General features: G+C 39.5%; 1 long non-coding RNA gene across 1 annotated transcript in view; it reads right to left on the bottom strand.

Moving 5' to 3' along the window:
• Positions 1-12,104, bottom strand: part of LOC141510939 (uncharacterized) — a 133,743-nt gene extending 121,639 nt beyond the window's left edge. Inside the window, exon 1 of the long non-coding RNA XR_012475205.1 lies at positions 12,026-12,104. This is a non-coding gene — a long non-coding RNA (uncharacterized LOC141510939). The remainder of the gene's footprint in view (positions 1-12,025) is intronic.
• Between the last annotated feature and the right edge of the window lie 2,616 nt (positions 12,105-14,720).

Consider the following 14,720-nt stretch of genomic DNA (forward strand, 5'->3'; position numbering starts at 1 on the left):
TTTCCCAGTCACCTCCCTTCAAAAAAACTGGTCTTGGTTAAAAAAAATACTTCAAAGAGGTATTTTTCTCACTGAAAGGGAGAAAATGAGGGACAAAGAAAAAGATGTGATGGGAAATTTTAGCATCCACAGTTAGAATCCAGATTTTTCTCATCCTTCAGGTGGCTAGATAACCTAGTAGATAGGTCAATGAAGCTTAAAACTAGTTCAAATCCAGCCTCAGTCCTTTACTAGCTGTGAGAACCTGGGCAAGTCAATTCCTCTATCTCACTTTTTTCCTAATTATGTTATAGAATCACAAGAGCTTCTGTCTACCAGGGTTATTAGAAGGCTCAAATGAGTTTTAGCCCAGTGTCCTAGGGATATGCCAAGGATGTCCCCTTAGGAATCATCACCTGATGAACATGGCTTAGCTAAATGTAAAGATCTTATTCAATACAAGTTACAAAAGTCACCTAGACACTCAACCAGATTAGATAGCAAAGATTACCTGCCCTGTCCCCAGACACAAAGGGACAACAAGACTATAATAAATGACAAGGATCCTTGGAAGTCTCAGGTCCTAAGCCTGGGATTGTTTATTCGCTTATGAATTCTGCTGGTTCAGCCAATTCTCTGTATTCTTTTAATCTGCTAAATGGAAGATAGAATCTGATTCAAAGGCAGTACCAGTGATGTTTAAGTACCCTTTATGGTCAGGCATTATGCTAAGTGATGTATCTACAAAACAAAACCAAAAAAAGCCTTGCCTTCAAGGGGCTTACATTTTGATGCCACGGGTAGCATAGAAGGGACTGAAAATGCTTCTTTCAGAAAATGATTTTTCAATCAATTTTAGAAGGAAAGGATTCTACAAAAATAGAATAGTTAAGACATGAGAGACAACTGTTGAAAAGGCTACAAGAGATGGAGTAGGGAGAAGAAAGGAGGCTTGTTTGTTTGCATTTTATAGCATGTGGAGAGGAAGAAAATAAACCTAGGAAGGTAAAAAAGGGATCAGACCAGAAAGCCCTCCATAAACACTCAGACAGGTCTGTATTTGATACTACAGGGAAAGACGAGCTACCAACAACAATTTTACAATAAAGGGATTAATATGGCACTTTTCTATGCCTCAATGTCATCTTCTACAAAATGGAGAAGCAGTGGGGACTTGTGTAAAGAGTCCTGGTTTGAGGGCTTTTTCCCCTGAGGTCAAATCCAAGCACAGCTACTTTTTTACCTCCAGGGACTTGAGCAAATTTCTCATCCTCCTAAGGTCCCAGTTCGCAACCCCCAAATAAGGAGTTGGACTAGATGGCCCCAATAGCCTCATAATTTGAAATCCATACTCATAACTACTAGCTCATGTATATTTCTTTTACCTGTTCTCTCCTTTGAGAAGTCCATAGAAGAGTAAATTCTTACAAAGGGTGTCTTGAAAAAAGAACACTTGGTTTCAAGCTTCATTGACCTACCTACTAGGTCATCTTTGATTAAGTTCAAATCCAATTCTATAACCTCTAAGGTCATAAAGTTACAATGATTGGAAGTAACCTTAAAATTCTTTCAGTGTAGTCATTCCTTTTGTAGAGAAAATGAAGGAGATAAGTCAACCTGGCCTGAAGATCCTCAAAAGAAAAAGGTAGAATCAACTTCTTCCTCACTTCAAATACTATACACTATGTAATTTTGTTTTCCTTCTATGGTGAGAGTTCTAGGTTTCCAGAAGAGATTTACCACTATAACATTAGACGCAGAAATAGTGACATAGTTTTTGGTCATGGAACTTCATAAGAAACTTTAAAAATCCCCCAGCTTCTAATTCCTTCCTTCTACTCCATATACATCTTATAAAAATACACATGCACACACATACATTCATGTACATACATGCTATTACCTCCATTAGAGGAATTCCTAGAAGGCAGGAACCTTTGCCTCTTCCTATCTCCTGAATTTGGCATCGTTCCTAGCATATGGTAAGTATTTAATAAAAGTTTATTTATTGATGGTGCAGATGGTTTATGATCCACTTTGCTGGTTGTCACTTATCCTTAGAGATAGAGTAAGCAATGAAACTAAATGACCTTTGATGTCCCTTTCCAATGCACATTCTGACTATAAATATAAATCATAGATACACATGTATATGTGTCACACATGTCTTTGAGATACTGAAATCTTGACTTGTGACATGGATTTTTAACCATGATTCATATGGATGGGATTTGACAGAAAGCATGAATACACCATGCCAAGAAACTCCTAGTATAGGGAGGGCTGATCTCAAAGAGATCATGCTCTGAATTGGCTTTATCAGCATGTCAAACATTTGGAAAAGGCTTCACACATTCATATCCTGATATTTTTTTTGTTACCCAGCCAGGTTGAATGCCCAAGGACAACGGTGGTCATGGTATGTGATTCAAGGAATAGGCAGAAAACAAAGTTGCTTTTGTTATAAGACTCTTCTTCTGATAGAATAGGCCAACCGGTTCCACTCTGCTATCATCCTCTCCCTTTGAGTCCCCCGTTTATGAGGATTCCTTCTTCCGCGTCTGCTCTCTTCTCCCCCACACTAATCTTCTCCTAATTGAAGAGTGGAAAAATTCAAAACATTCTCAGATGTAGCCCTATCTACAGGGTAATATACAAAGAGGACATTTTAATGTGTTGGGAGAACTGGATCACAGAACAGAGCTCAAACAAACCTCAGAAAATGCCTTAAGTAACACCATTTCTTTTCATCAAAGGTGACCTGAAAGCTCAGAGAGGAAGCTATCCAAAATCACGTAACCATGCTAGTGCATTATTGCATTTTAAGAAAATTATTGAATACACACATAGATCTCCTTTGTATCATCCTCCCTGCAATGTGGGAAAGTCAATTGAGTTATTGTATTAGAAAAGTCATGGACAGTTAAATGTGGGGATGGTTCCCTGTAGCTCCTTCAAAGAAAGGACTTAGCTAAATCAATTTTTATGGTGGTTTTCAAAGACACCAATGTATCATGAAAAAAGTGCTCATACTAAGTGCTTTCAACACTGTGAACATAGGAGTTTATGTTCCATTGGTAAAGAAAGATGAAGAGGGAGACACAATTTTACCCTGATTAGACCATCCATGTCTTAGTGACCTTCATGTCAAGGTAGGAAAAATAGGAATGGTAAGCAATGGATGAGAATCCTTAGGTGATAGGGGAGAATTAGGAAAAAGAATAAATTTATACACTGTATAAAAGATCAACTTCATATATCCTCAACTTTTCAAGTCAAGAATGAGCATGTGCAAAGCATAATGAGCACCAAACATGGAAACGATTTTTTCCCTTGGTAACAAGAAAAAATGCTTATGTGGAAGTTATTCCTCTATCAACTGTCTATAGTTTTAAACCACATGTTGATCAACAGTATTAAATGTCAAATAAGCAGACAATCAAAAACTCATCGTCTTAAAATGCGCAGGAGGTTACAGAAAAATCAGAAAGGAGCGACATCCATGCCCATTTTATTTCTTGTATAGGCAGGTTCAACTATCAAAAAATCCATTGCTACAATCAAAACCAAGTACCCAGAGAGTCTTCGTTAGCTAATATCCAAATTACTCACCAAATAGATAATGGCAGAACAGAACCTCTTAGAATATAACCTTATATGAAAAATCTTAGTGATCAGTAGTCCATAGAGAGCTCAAAAGTAGTATACGAGTAGTCTATATGGTCTCACAATGAGAGAGAAGAAAAATAAAACCAGTTTAAAGTCAGCTTGCCAAGGAATGTGACTAAGCAAAGTCAATTTTGGGCAAAAGGGAGAAAAGGTACCATCATAAGGGAAAGGAGAGCATAGAATATTTGTGAAAATGGCAGACTTCTCACCTGAAGATCTCATTGCCAAATATGCTCTCCCCCCCCAAAAAAAAAATCAGTTCTAGACATTTTTAGGGAGAATGAAGAAAGAATTGGTTCTGAATAGAACAAAGTCCTAGGAGTTCATTGATTAAACATTTCCTAAGTTCATAATGTGTATAACAAAGTCAAAACTATCCTAGCCTTCAAGGAACTCACAAGTCTATTAGGAAAAGATAACATGCAAACCTCCATGTATAATGAACTAGGGCAAGGGGACAGTTTTTACATTGAAATCTTCAATGTGTCAAAAAGAAATGACGCCCAAATGTTGAGTGGGGGGGGGGACTTTCAGACCAATACCAAAGTATAACTATTAACCCCCTCATTGAAAATAAATCTTTAGATGCCATAACTCATGATAATTTCAGTCACTCAAAGAGGCAGTACTTACAGATGCTTCATGGTCATATAGTTGAAAGCACTTAGAGAGAAAAAGGAATGTGACAAATATTTGACATCTACCATTTTATAATAGATTGACAGATGGAGATAATGAAAGATCTCACTGTGTTTATTCAATTTTGAACAACAATTTTATTCAATGGGTCAAAATATCACCTTTCAGGCTCCCTTTTCCAAAAAATCTCAATTAAAATTCCTTGAAAGATAGTCCATTTTAGCAACTTTGCTGCTCATCATCATGAGACAAGGCCTTCCCACAGATCTTTTCCCTTATGTCTTGATGCTATGATCTAGCAGGAAGTCCAAGTTAAAATGGAATTTTCTATCAATGGTGAGAACATCTCCCAACATTCCTGTTTATGTATAGGATCTTGAGCTGGTTGGAGCTGGAGGGCTTCCTGTACAGTTTCTGTAACTCCTCAAGATTTTTCCCCAACCTCCACACTAGAAGCATGGAATGAATAACTGCTATTTCTCAGTTTATGACATATGCATTGGAGAAAACAAATTTTAATGGTTGTCAAATCAGTAAACATACTGGGAACAGAGTACAAATGGACAAATTAGGTCTAGACGGACTGGATTACTGTGATTAGTCTATTGCTAAGCCCTGGCTGACAAAACCATTCCATCTTTGATCACCAATTGACCTGATAACATACCAGGAAATTCCTACATACTCACCAACTGCCTTGGAATGCAAGGTAAGCAAACTTTCCTAATCACAATGCCCTTATGGTTGATAAAGGTGAGGGTCCCCTCTCCACCACCCCCCTAGTCCTCATGAATCTGCCCAGTAACAATCAAATATAAAGGTAGAGAGATCTGTGTCCTCAATGGGAGTACCCATTCCATAATACATCAGTCACTGTCTATGCACCTATAGGACCATAGAGATAAGGAGTTATATGGAATGAACTTCATGACTCATATTCCTTTAAGCCATTTTCTTCCTTCTCAGTGTGATAACCCACAATTTCCTTCCAATTACCCTCAGGAAATCGCAAGTCTCCTTTAAAGACTCAAAGATTCTCTCCAGAACAGAGGCCATCTCAAAATCAACATTCATAGGAATTGCTTTTGTAAGGGGTGGCATCTCAAGGAATCCTAAAATCTACATAGATTTCAGAATATTAGAAGGCTGGCAGAGTGGGTTTAAACAAGTGGAAAATGAGCATCAGATACGTGATAGGAAAAAACTGTTACCTATTAGATGCAATAAGAATAGGGACTGATCCCAAGTTATAAGAAATGACAGACAGTCAGCTAGAACACTCCCAATGTCTAGAGCATAGATGTAAAAACGTATTGATTTGATAGATTATATAACAGGGCAAGATTTGCAATGAGGGAAGCAATCCAGTTCTTGCATTAAACACAATGACCCATTATCATGGACAGAGACAAAAGGCAACACTATTCTCTCCAAGTGTACCTGTGACCTTAGGGAGTGTCTTGCCCCTTTCTTCAGTCAGAGACCTTTGCTAGTTGGTCTGTTGAAGCTCGAGCTACCCTTTCTCAGAATTTAAATGCTTAAAACATAGAATTACCAAGAAAGCAACCATGTTGATAGTTTTCAAAATGTTTGATCTAGTTCACGAACCCTAAGTTATGAATCTCTCCTTCATACAAAATCAATTCTATGGTTCATAGGAAGACTGGAGAAAACTGATATACACTAAGGTCACATGCTATATTGGACTGAGAGTTCAGCTGTGGTCTAAAGTCTTAGGTGGTGGTACCCACTACTAAGCTGGCTTTGAGCAAAGCCTCATCTCCCAAGGACATTTCTGCTTTGTAAAAGGAGCAGGTTGAATTAGATTGGGTCCTCTGTGGATCATGGAATAAGATACCATGGATCACTTCTCAAATGGAATTTAATCTAGGAAATCTTTAACCCATGGTCACAGCCCCATTACTAGTTTCTGATATTAAATCACTGATGTCCACAACTTCTTGACTGCTGTGAAACAAAGACAGCATTTAGACTGACTGAAGAAATAAGCACATTTAAAAAACCCAGGAGTCATCAAGTAATTTAACATATACTTTAATGTTTAATGCATGAATAAAATGAATATCAAAGCCAGGCTAGGGAAGGGTGACTTGGAATTGCAACATGTTTCACATGCCAAGCCCTTACAGTGGGCAGTCATTAACCAAGCTAGCTCATCTGTTACTTCTGAATTTGATTTGCAAGCTCTTTTCATAGGTCACCTTCAGGCATGCCTTTGACAGTTGAGTACTGGAGAGAGAAAAGAGAGATGGATGGGGATTAGGAAAGGAAATTCCTTTTCTCTGTTTGCTTTTGTAGGAGCCTTAGCAACCTTCTGTAGTAACCTAGCTCCAACACCGCCCTAAGTCAATCCCTAGATTGAAGCAACCATGAAAGGTTGTGCTATGGACATGAAACCAAGCAGCAGCTGCTGCCCTGTACTTCTGGCCCAGCAGAATTTTTCCCAAGTCCTCCTAAGCATAGGCTTCTATTTGCCCTTGAGTCAACTATAGAAGTCGACAGTATGGGGGGGGAGGGAATTCTTCTAAAGACATGTGTTCACGTCCTTCCCCAACTGCTATTTCCAATAGCCAGTGTTAATGCCAATTCCATGACTGGTTTTCTTGACACTCCAAGAAATAAATGGTGTCCTGGCCAACTTTCAGATGTTGAGCCAATTGGAAGCCAGCTTCTTAGGGAAGCTGGCACACGTGAGCTTCACCATGATCTTTGTACCAAATGTCCAATTAGAGCCTGGGAATGGGCCAAAGCTCCACAGCCCTTTTTGGAAGGGGCCCAAGGACCTAGACCTTCTTGTACTCTAATTCCATTAGCCTACACAAAGGCTAATTATGGTTTTGAATTTGGTATAATAGATACTACATCTGAACTGAAGACAGGATGGTGGAAAAAGAAATAAGGGGAAGGAGAAGGAAGTCAGGTTCCCGAAAGGTGCAGCCCTGTATAACCTTCCTACCTTTCCATCTAAAAAAGAAAAAAAAAAAAGCTCAATATGCTCCAACCAACTTTTGATTAAGTATTTATATGGCCAGGTGACTGTATTCAAGGTGAGAAAAGGAATTCTATTTGGGAAAAAAAACACATTTATTTCATTTTCCAAAATAATGGAAAAAAGAATCGGATATTATCCTTAACTGGAGCAGGAAAAGGTCACGTTTCACCTAAGCCTTCTTGTCCAGTCCAATAGTCGTCCTCCCCATATAGTTCTGCTCAACATTTTGGAAGCTTTCTCCTCATTCTTCGATGTGTCATATTTTGTTTCCATAGGGAAGCAGCATTATGGCTGGGGGGAGGGAGAGGAAAGACTGGTTGACTTGGAAGTCATGACTCCTCAAAACAAAACTTAACTCAGCAACTGAGTGTTGGACAAATCCCCTCCCCTCAGCCCATCTCCACCCTCCTAAGTGAGGTCGGCTGGATCAGGTGACAAAGGTTATCTCTTAAAAATTAAAGTATAAATCAAGTAGCTGACTTATATATCCATTTTATTTCCTTTATACTACATATGAGTAGTCTCCTTGATTTCCTGCTATGTGCAATTACAGTGGAAAAAAAACCCTCCAACAATTGACTTTGGGCATTTAAGGGAAAAAACCAACTCAACTCTGAGGAGTCAGAATAAATTATTACCTTTTGAGCTACACATTTACCTTTGTGAGAGCCTTTCAAGACTAGGAACAAAGGTTTTGAAGCAGAAGGAACCAAAAAAAGATCATTATGTCCAATTCCCCTCAATTAACATGAGGAAAACAGATCCAGAAAGGAGAAATGACTTTACCCAGGATCATACAGCTAAATGCCCGATGTCAATGCACCTTGATCATCCTGACCCCAGGGTCTAGTACATAATACTGTCACAACATCACCATAGCTAAGCATGTATTTTAATACATATAAGTTAATACTGGCCAGGATATCTAGCTAATATGGAGTCATACTACGATGTCACTAGTTGAGGTTTTTCATGATTAAGTCTAAGAACCATTAGTAGTACCCTCCCCCCCTCTGTGCTAATGTTTAAACCCTATTTTACACCAACAAGGAAATAGATATTCAGAGATGAAATAGGTCATCTTGCTAGATAGGAAACAAAGGCTTCAATTCCAAGTGTAAGTTTTTTTTTGTAGAACAACAGATTGGGGTATCAGTAGAGACCAAGGAACTATTTTTGGATCTTGCTGGTTCTGAATACTATCCTTACACATCTATGCATTGGTGCTCAGGAAAGGCAACACTGCTCATCACTTATATTTCTAGATCTAGAAGTCTCTCCCTTCTTTTTATCTTCCTCATAGCCATCTTTCAACATTTTCTGCAATGTACTCTTCTATAGAGGGACATATGACTATTTCACAAAGATATTCCATCTCTTGGTTTTGGGCAATTCATTTGGGCCATCATCCCATGCTTAGAAAGCTCTTTCCTCTGCTCCAACTACTATCAAGGCTTCCTCCCATCTTTCACTGGAAGTCAGTCTCTCTCTCTTTCTCTCTGCATCTCCCCTCTGTTAATTAGTTTCTGTTCACCCAGCATATATCTTGTTTGCTCATATTTGTTGTTTCCACTATTAGACTGTAAGCCCTTTAATGGAAGTCTTTTCCTTCTTATATTGCCAGTGTTTAGCACATAGTATGCACTTAATTTTTATTGAGTTTAGATTCCTTATGAATTGACCCTGGTATATGAAGACAAATGTGAAGGGTTATTGACACTTCCCCTTCTGAAATTCTGCAAAAAATATTGGAGAAAATGGAATAACAATGTGCAGATCAGACTACATCAAGTTAGAAACAGAATTCAAAATTCTGCCAAGGGGTTACTCCCCCACTGACTTGTTGTAAAGACCAAGAAAAGAAGTCTCACCAGCCCTGACAGGTACCTATAGAACTATAATCAATCTGTTGGTCACTTGCCCAGCCCACTTTGGGCCATGGTCCATTCCTCTGTCATCATGATCTTCCTTACATTTATCTGACTATGTCATTCTCTGCTCAAACTGCAATGTCTCACCCATCACCTTCCAGGATCCAATATTAAATCTTAGATGTTTGGTGTTCAAAATCTTTCACACCCTTTTCAGTCTTCTTAGATCCTGCTCAAACAGAAGACTATCTATCCCCTTGGATCTCATCTCTAAACTTTTCATAAGATCTCTCCCTCATCCAGGATGCCTTCCCATCTTGCCCTCTCTAGCACCAGAGACTTTTGTTCCAAACATGGATAAGTTTGGATAAGAAATTTCTATGGAAAGTTTTCCTTTCTCTCGGTGATTAGTAGGTGAGCTATAAGTCTTCTGAAGTGTCCTCCCATTTGCTTTACCTACAGGGATCTTTTTTCCTATACTTCAGAATCTGGCACCTTAACAGACTTAACTCTCCAAAGTCTGAAGAATTGAAATAGATTTCATCAGAAAGAACTCGTGATCTTGTTCATTGGAAGGAGCATACATACTATCTTGTTCCAAGGAGTGAACAGTTCAAGAATCATGAACTACCCCAAGAAGATGAACTCACAAGAAATCATCGAGGTTTTCTGAAGGAATGACTGTGAAAGCAATAAATTTAAGAAACAAATAGGATTTAGTCACAAGGGGTGATTTAATGTACCCTTTCCCCACCTGCCCCAACCCCAAATCTACAACATATCAAGCACAGTCATCTCTTCTCTATCTTGAAGAAAGTTTTCAATAGGGCATGCTCCACTGCTCCTAGAAGCTAATTTCCACTGTGAAACAGCTACTGAAGATTTCCCAGGTGTTACACCTTTGGAACCCCAGACTGCCTAGCTTACCCCAAGGAGGTCAAATGACCAAAGCTCTCCCAAAGCTTTTTTGTAACATCACACTTAAGAATTAAGAAAAAAAAGTCCCCGTTTTCCTCCTGTGTAGAACAAAGCAAGAGTAAGAATCATTCTGGGTCCCCTTTTGTCATTCAGAATCAGATTTTCTTCTACCAGTTATCAAAAACAAAGCTTATTAGAAGCATCTTGAACTTTGCTCTTGGGATTAACTTTGAAAGGAAAAAAGCCCAATTATTCAAGACTGTCCAATTGCTCTACCTTCCTATTCAGGGTTCCTTTTCAGTAACCTTGATTATGCTGATAAAGCCTTGGTTTTCAGGGATTCAACCATAGTTTATTTACTTAAAGAGATAGAAATAAGCTACAGACCCAGGGGTCTCGGTTTTCTAGCCATCTTTATTGACATAGCATTGCTCAAGGATTCCTCTTAATTTGCATTCTTTAGATAGAAGACCTATTCATTGCAAGGCCCAGGTAAGCAGCTGCCCAAAGCAGATTAATTCAAGAGCCATGGCTAAATATCCCCCCAACCCACAGCCCAGCCCTTCAAAAAATGCTGGACTGGAAAACCCCAGCCTTAGTTTTCTCCTGGAGCTAGATGCCTTTGAGCCTTTATAAAACACTGTAAATAAGTAATAGAACAAGTACATTTCATTAGGAAAAAAGTCAAAAGTACAGGAAGATACTCGCCCTCAAGCAAGGGCAGAATAAGACAAATGTATCAAGGTTTTTATTATATAGAACTCGAGTTTTGGTTTCTTAAAAGACATCTATCCAAAAAAGTCTCTCCCTCCCCATTAAACACACCCAAGAACAAAGCTTCCTTTCTTCAAAGGCAGAAGAGCAAGTTGCCTCTTGCCCTCAATTTCCTTGAATGAAAAGTTTGAACATGAGGTTTTTTAATTTCTAATCTTTCTTCTTGTGAAAAAATTCCCTTTTTTGAGTTCAGCATTCTACATTACAACTGTAATTCTAGTCATTGTGACACTGAGTAAATCACAAATTCCTTGTGCCTCAGTTTACCTTCTAATAAAAAGGAACACAATAAGTCCCCCCCCAGATTCAGGAATGCTAGTACTTTTCCTGAAGCCATGCTTGTTTTCAGATCCCTTCCAACTTGAAATCTATAACCACAGGCCGTGGAGATCTGTTTTAGAGCCTCTGCAGACACTGTCTTTCTCGGTCAACTTTTAACTTAGGCCTTAAGGACATGGCATTTTATTTCTTCTCACAAGGATTAGCATCCGAGAATCAGAGGTGGCTGTTCCTGGGCCACTTCAACCACCCCTCCGGACTGGATACACAGCCTACACTGGTTGTCCGGGTTTAGAATTCCTTCTTAAAAGGATCACGGAAAAACTGAAAACCTCTGTGCCCAATGATCACCCTAATAAACCTCCTAACAATAAGAGAGAGGATTCTTTCTCTTTCCCGCTTCATAAAAGGAGTCTCATTTTACTTTTCCCGCTTTATAAAAAGTCTCATTTTATTTTCCTAAAAATGGGAGAGAGTGAAAGGTGGGGTTCAACAGCCTACGGGCTGCAATGCCCCACAGCTGGGGCCCTGGCACCACGGCTTCTCAAACACCCCCTCCAAAAGAGAACGCAAGGATCTAGGTTCCTCTTTTCCATTTTTACTAAAAAAAAAAAAAAAACAAAAAACAAAAACACAAAAAAACCCTACGCTCTTAAAACCTCTCAGTTCCTAAAGGAGCTCGAAGTGCCTCCCCAAGGTTTATTTAAAGAGTGGCAGGAATTTACGGGGGAGGTGGATTTAAAAAAAAAAAAAAGCCCCTGGCTCTTTATTACCCCCAGGTGATGCTCTTTCCCGTGCTCCTGTCTCTATGGACCACAGGTGGGAGATGGGAGGGGCTGTCTGCTTTTGCTGAGTCTGCAGATCCCAATGAGCATGCGCGTACCTGCAGCCTTTAAAATCCCCCTTGCCGGCCGAGGAGAAAGGACCGGAGCGGCGGCTTCGGGACCGCAGTTAGCTTTGTGCGTTAGCCATGCAGGAAAATCGCTTTGCCTTTCCTTTCACGAGCTTTCGCTTTTCTGTTTTCTCTTTCAAGGCTGGAGTCCTCTTTTTTCATTGTTTTCCACGTTTTTTCTTTCTTCTGGAAAAATTTCTCTTTCCTCTTTTGCAATAGTGACTGTTTCCAGGGTAGACGGCAGAGGAGCGGGAGGAAGGAGTGCTGGGGTGACATCAGAAACGAGCAGGCCACTAAGGAACAGCTAGCCTAGGGCCTCAACGTAGTAGGTGGCCCAATGTTCCTCAGCCATGACCTTGTCTTCCTGGCCCTTCTGTTTGCTCACTCAACTTAGAAATGAGGACCCAAACCTTGACTACTTTCGAGATGTAAATCTGGGGAGCCTAAACACGAGTAGTTGCTATTTAAAGTGATTTCTCAAATCTCCAATTGCTCATTTGTAAAGAAAGTCTAATACAACTCGAAGTTCTCTGCTCCCTTGGGAAAGCTGATGAAAGGGTGCTATAAATCTGAAAACGGTTAAGAAAAGACTGGGGGGTTGAGGGAAAAGGGGGGAAGGAGGCTTGCTCCGAGTTACAAAAGCCTAAAAAACAGCTTTTGTGTCTAACTGCAGGAGACCGTTCACACAAACATCAAACCCTTTTGGTCTTGGGTCAGACCAGATGACCGTGGAGCTTCTGGCTCACAACCTGTGACTTTTTTTTCCTCTAACCTGGCTTTGATCTTCTTGGGGTTAGGAAGACTAGCCTTTGTGTTAGGCTTTTAATTCACAAAGGAGAAAGCTGAGAATCTGGGCTTTGAAGACTTCACACTCCTGATTTTGTTTTCCCTCAACTGAACACTGGGATTAGGGTCCAGGTGCTGTTCATTGTGAATTACCTGGGTCTAAACTACTTCTTGGGGCTGGACTTGATTGTTTTGGATTAAGTGTTAAAACTTGGCTAAAAAGACAAGTCCATTTCGTCTATTTCTGTAGGACCCCTAGAAAGTCTGAGCCAAATGAGCAATATTGAAGGAGTAGAGTCAGTCCAACTTGGAGAAGTTCTGTTGATAGCATCATACGGATACTAGAAGCCTGACAGTCTTGAGCCATTAAAACTTTTTTATGGAAAGGCTGAGCCTTAACAATGGCTAACTTGCCCAATGGTAGAAGGGAATTACATGCCCAAAAGAGCAAATATTTTCTGTACATGTGAACAAATGTGAGAACATGTGGTGAAAATGAATGGGCTTCATAGCATCTTATAACGTATTTAATGTGGATGAAGCAAGAATAGTTTTGTTATGCCTTTCTACTAACAAAGGTTTTAACACAATGCTCGCTTAGTGAGCCCTTGCTTGCCAATCTAATGGGGCCTTGATAAAAATGAGGCAAGGGGGCCATAATATCAACTATCCTGGAGATCGTATTCTCTAAGTATAGAATGATGGTATCCCCATACTATGGTTAGAAGTGATCTCCCTCTTCTGTAGTGGGTTTATCAGAAACTATAGATCACTAGTTTGAGAAGGAAAACTTCAGAGTCTAAATTTATTTTCTTGACAAGAAGCATTATAAGATGTGTCAGCCAGTTCAGAAACTTTGGAGGAAATCTGAGCTATTTTTCTTATCCCTCTCAAGGGTTTCAAGGTGACTAAATAAATACAATGAGCAGGTCTTGGTGGAAAGTAACTGGTTGCAACAAGTAAATGAACAGAAAACAAAGGTGGGGGAGCAGAGACAGATCTCACCCCAGAAATGCTAGGAGGAAGTTTTCACTAGATGAAGTAGCTTGTATTGTGACTGAAGTCAAGTCTTACTACTACTGATCTTTAGTAGCTGGAAAATGCTCTCCGTATATTAAAAATGGGGCTGTTCAGTAGAGGCAACTCTGGGTTCTCAGGTTTGGGGGTTTTGGGAATTTTTATTTACTTCATTTTTAACTTATGGGATAAAACCAGCATTTCCATAGCATTAGCACAATTTAAAAAGCACAAAACTGTAAGCACATTGTTATTCCATTTAAAGCTACAGTAGTTTTATAAATCTTTCCTTTTCCCCTGGTCCTAGAGATGTCAACCACTAGACAAGTGTGTGTGTAAAATCATTCTCTAGATAACTTCTATTTAGCAATTTTTTCTTTTCCCCCCCAAGATCATAAAAATTGACCTTGACTTTGACCTAATACAACACCCCCCCCCCAGGGGAAAAAGCACAAAGGAATAAAAGTAGATAGTTGCTGACTTGGAATTTAAACCTAGATACTAATTCCAAAAGCAACTTTCTACTGCCCTAGATTTGGACACAAATAATGTGAAAATACTCCAAAATACTTGGCAAGTATTCTACCTTCTCCCCATCTCCCCTCCCATTCTCCCCAGTGTTAATAAAAACTGACTTCAGAAGTATTAAGCTAAGTATTTTCCCTTTTTCGTGGTTCTACCATGGATGAAATGGAATCCTAACTTGCTTATGATTTTCTTGGCTATTTAAGCAACTTGCAAGAGAAGAATTTGTGAGATTCAGGGGTGGGTGAAAAGCTACTTAAAGATCTCCAACATAAAATCTGACCACTTGATCATCCATTACCTGGAAGCTAGGTGACACAGTAGATAGAGCACTGGCCTTGAAGTCAGGAAGAATTCA

Source organism: Macrotis lagotis, chromosome 2 (genome assembly GCF_037893015.1).
Source record: "Macrotis lagotis isolate mMagLag1 chromosome 2, bilby.v1.9.chrom.fasta, whole genome shotgun sequence".
Classification (NCBI taxonomy): domain Eukaryota; kingdom Metazoa; phylum Chordata; class Mammalia; order Peramelemorphia; family Peramelidae; genus Macrotis; species Macrotis lagotis.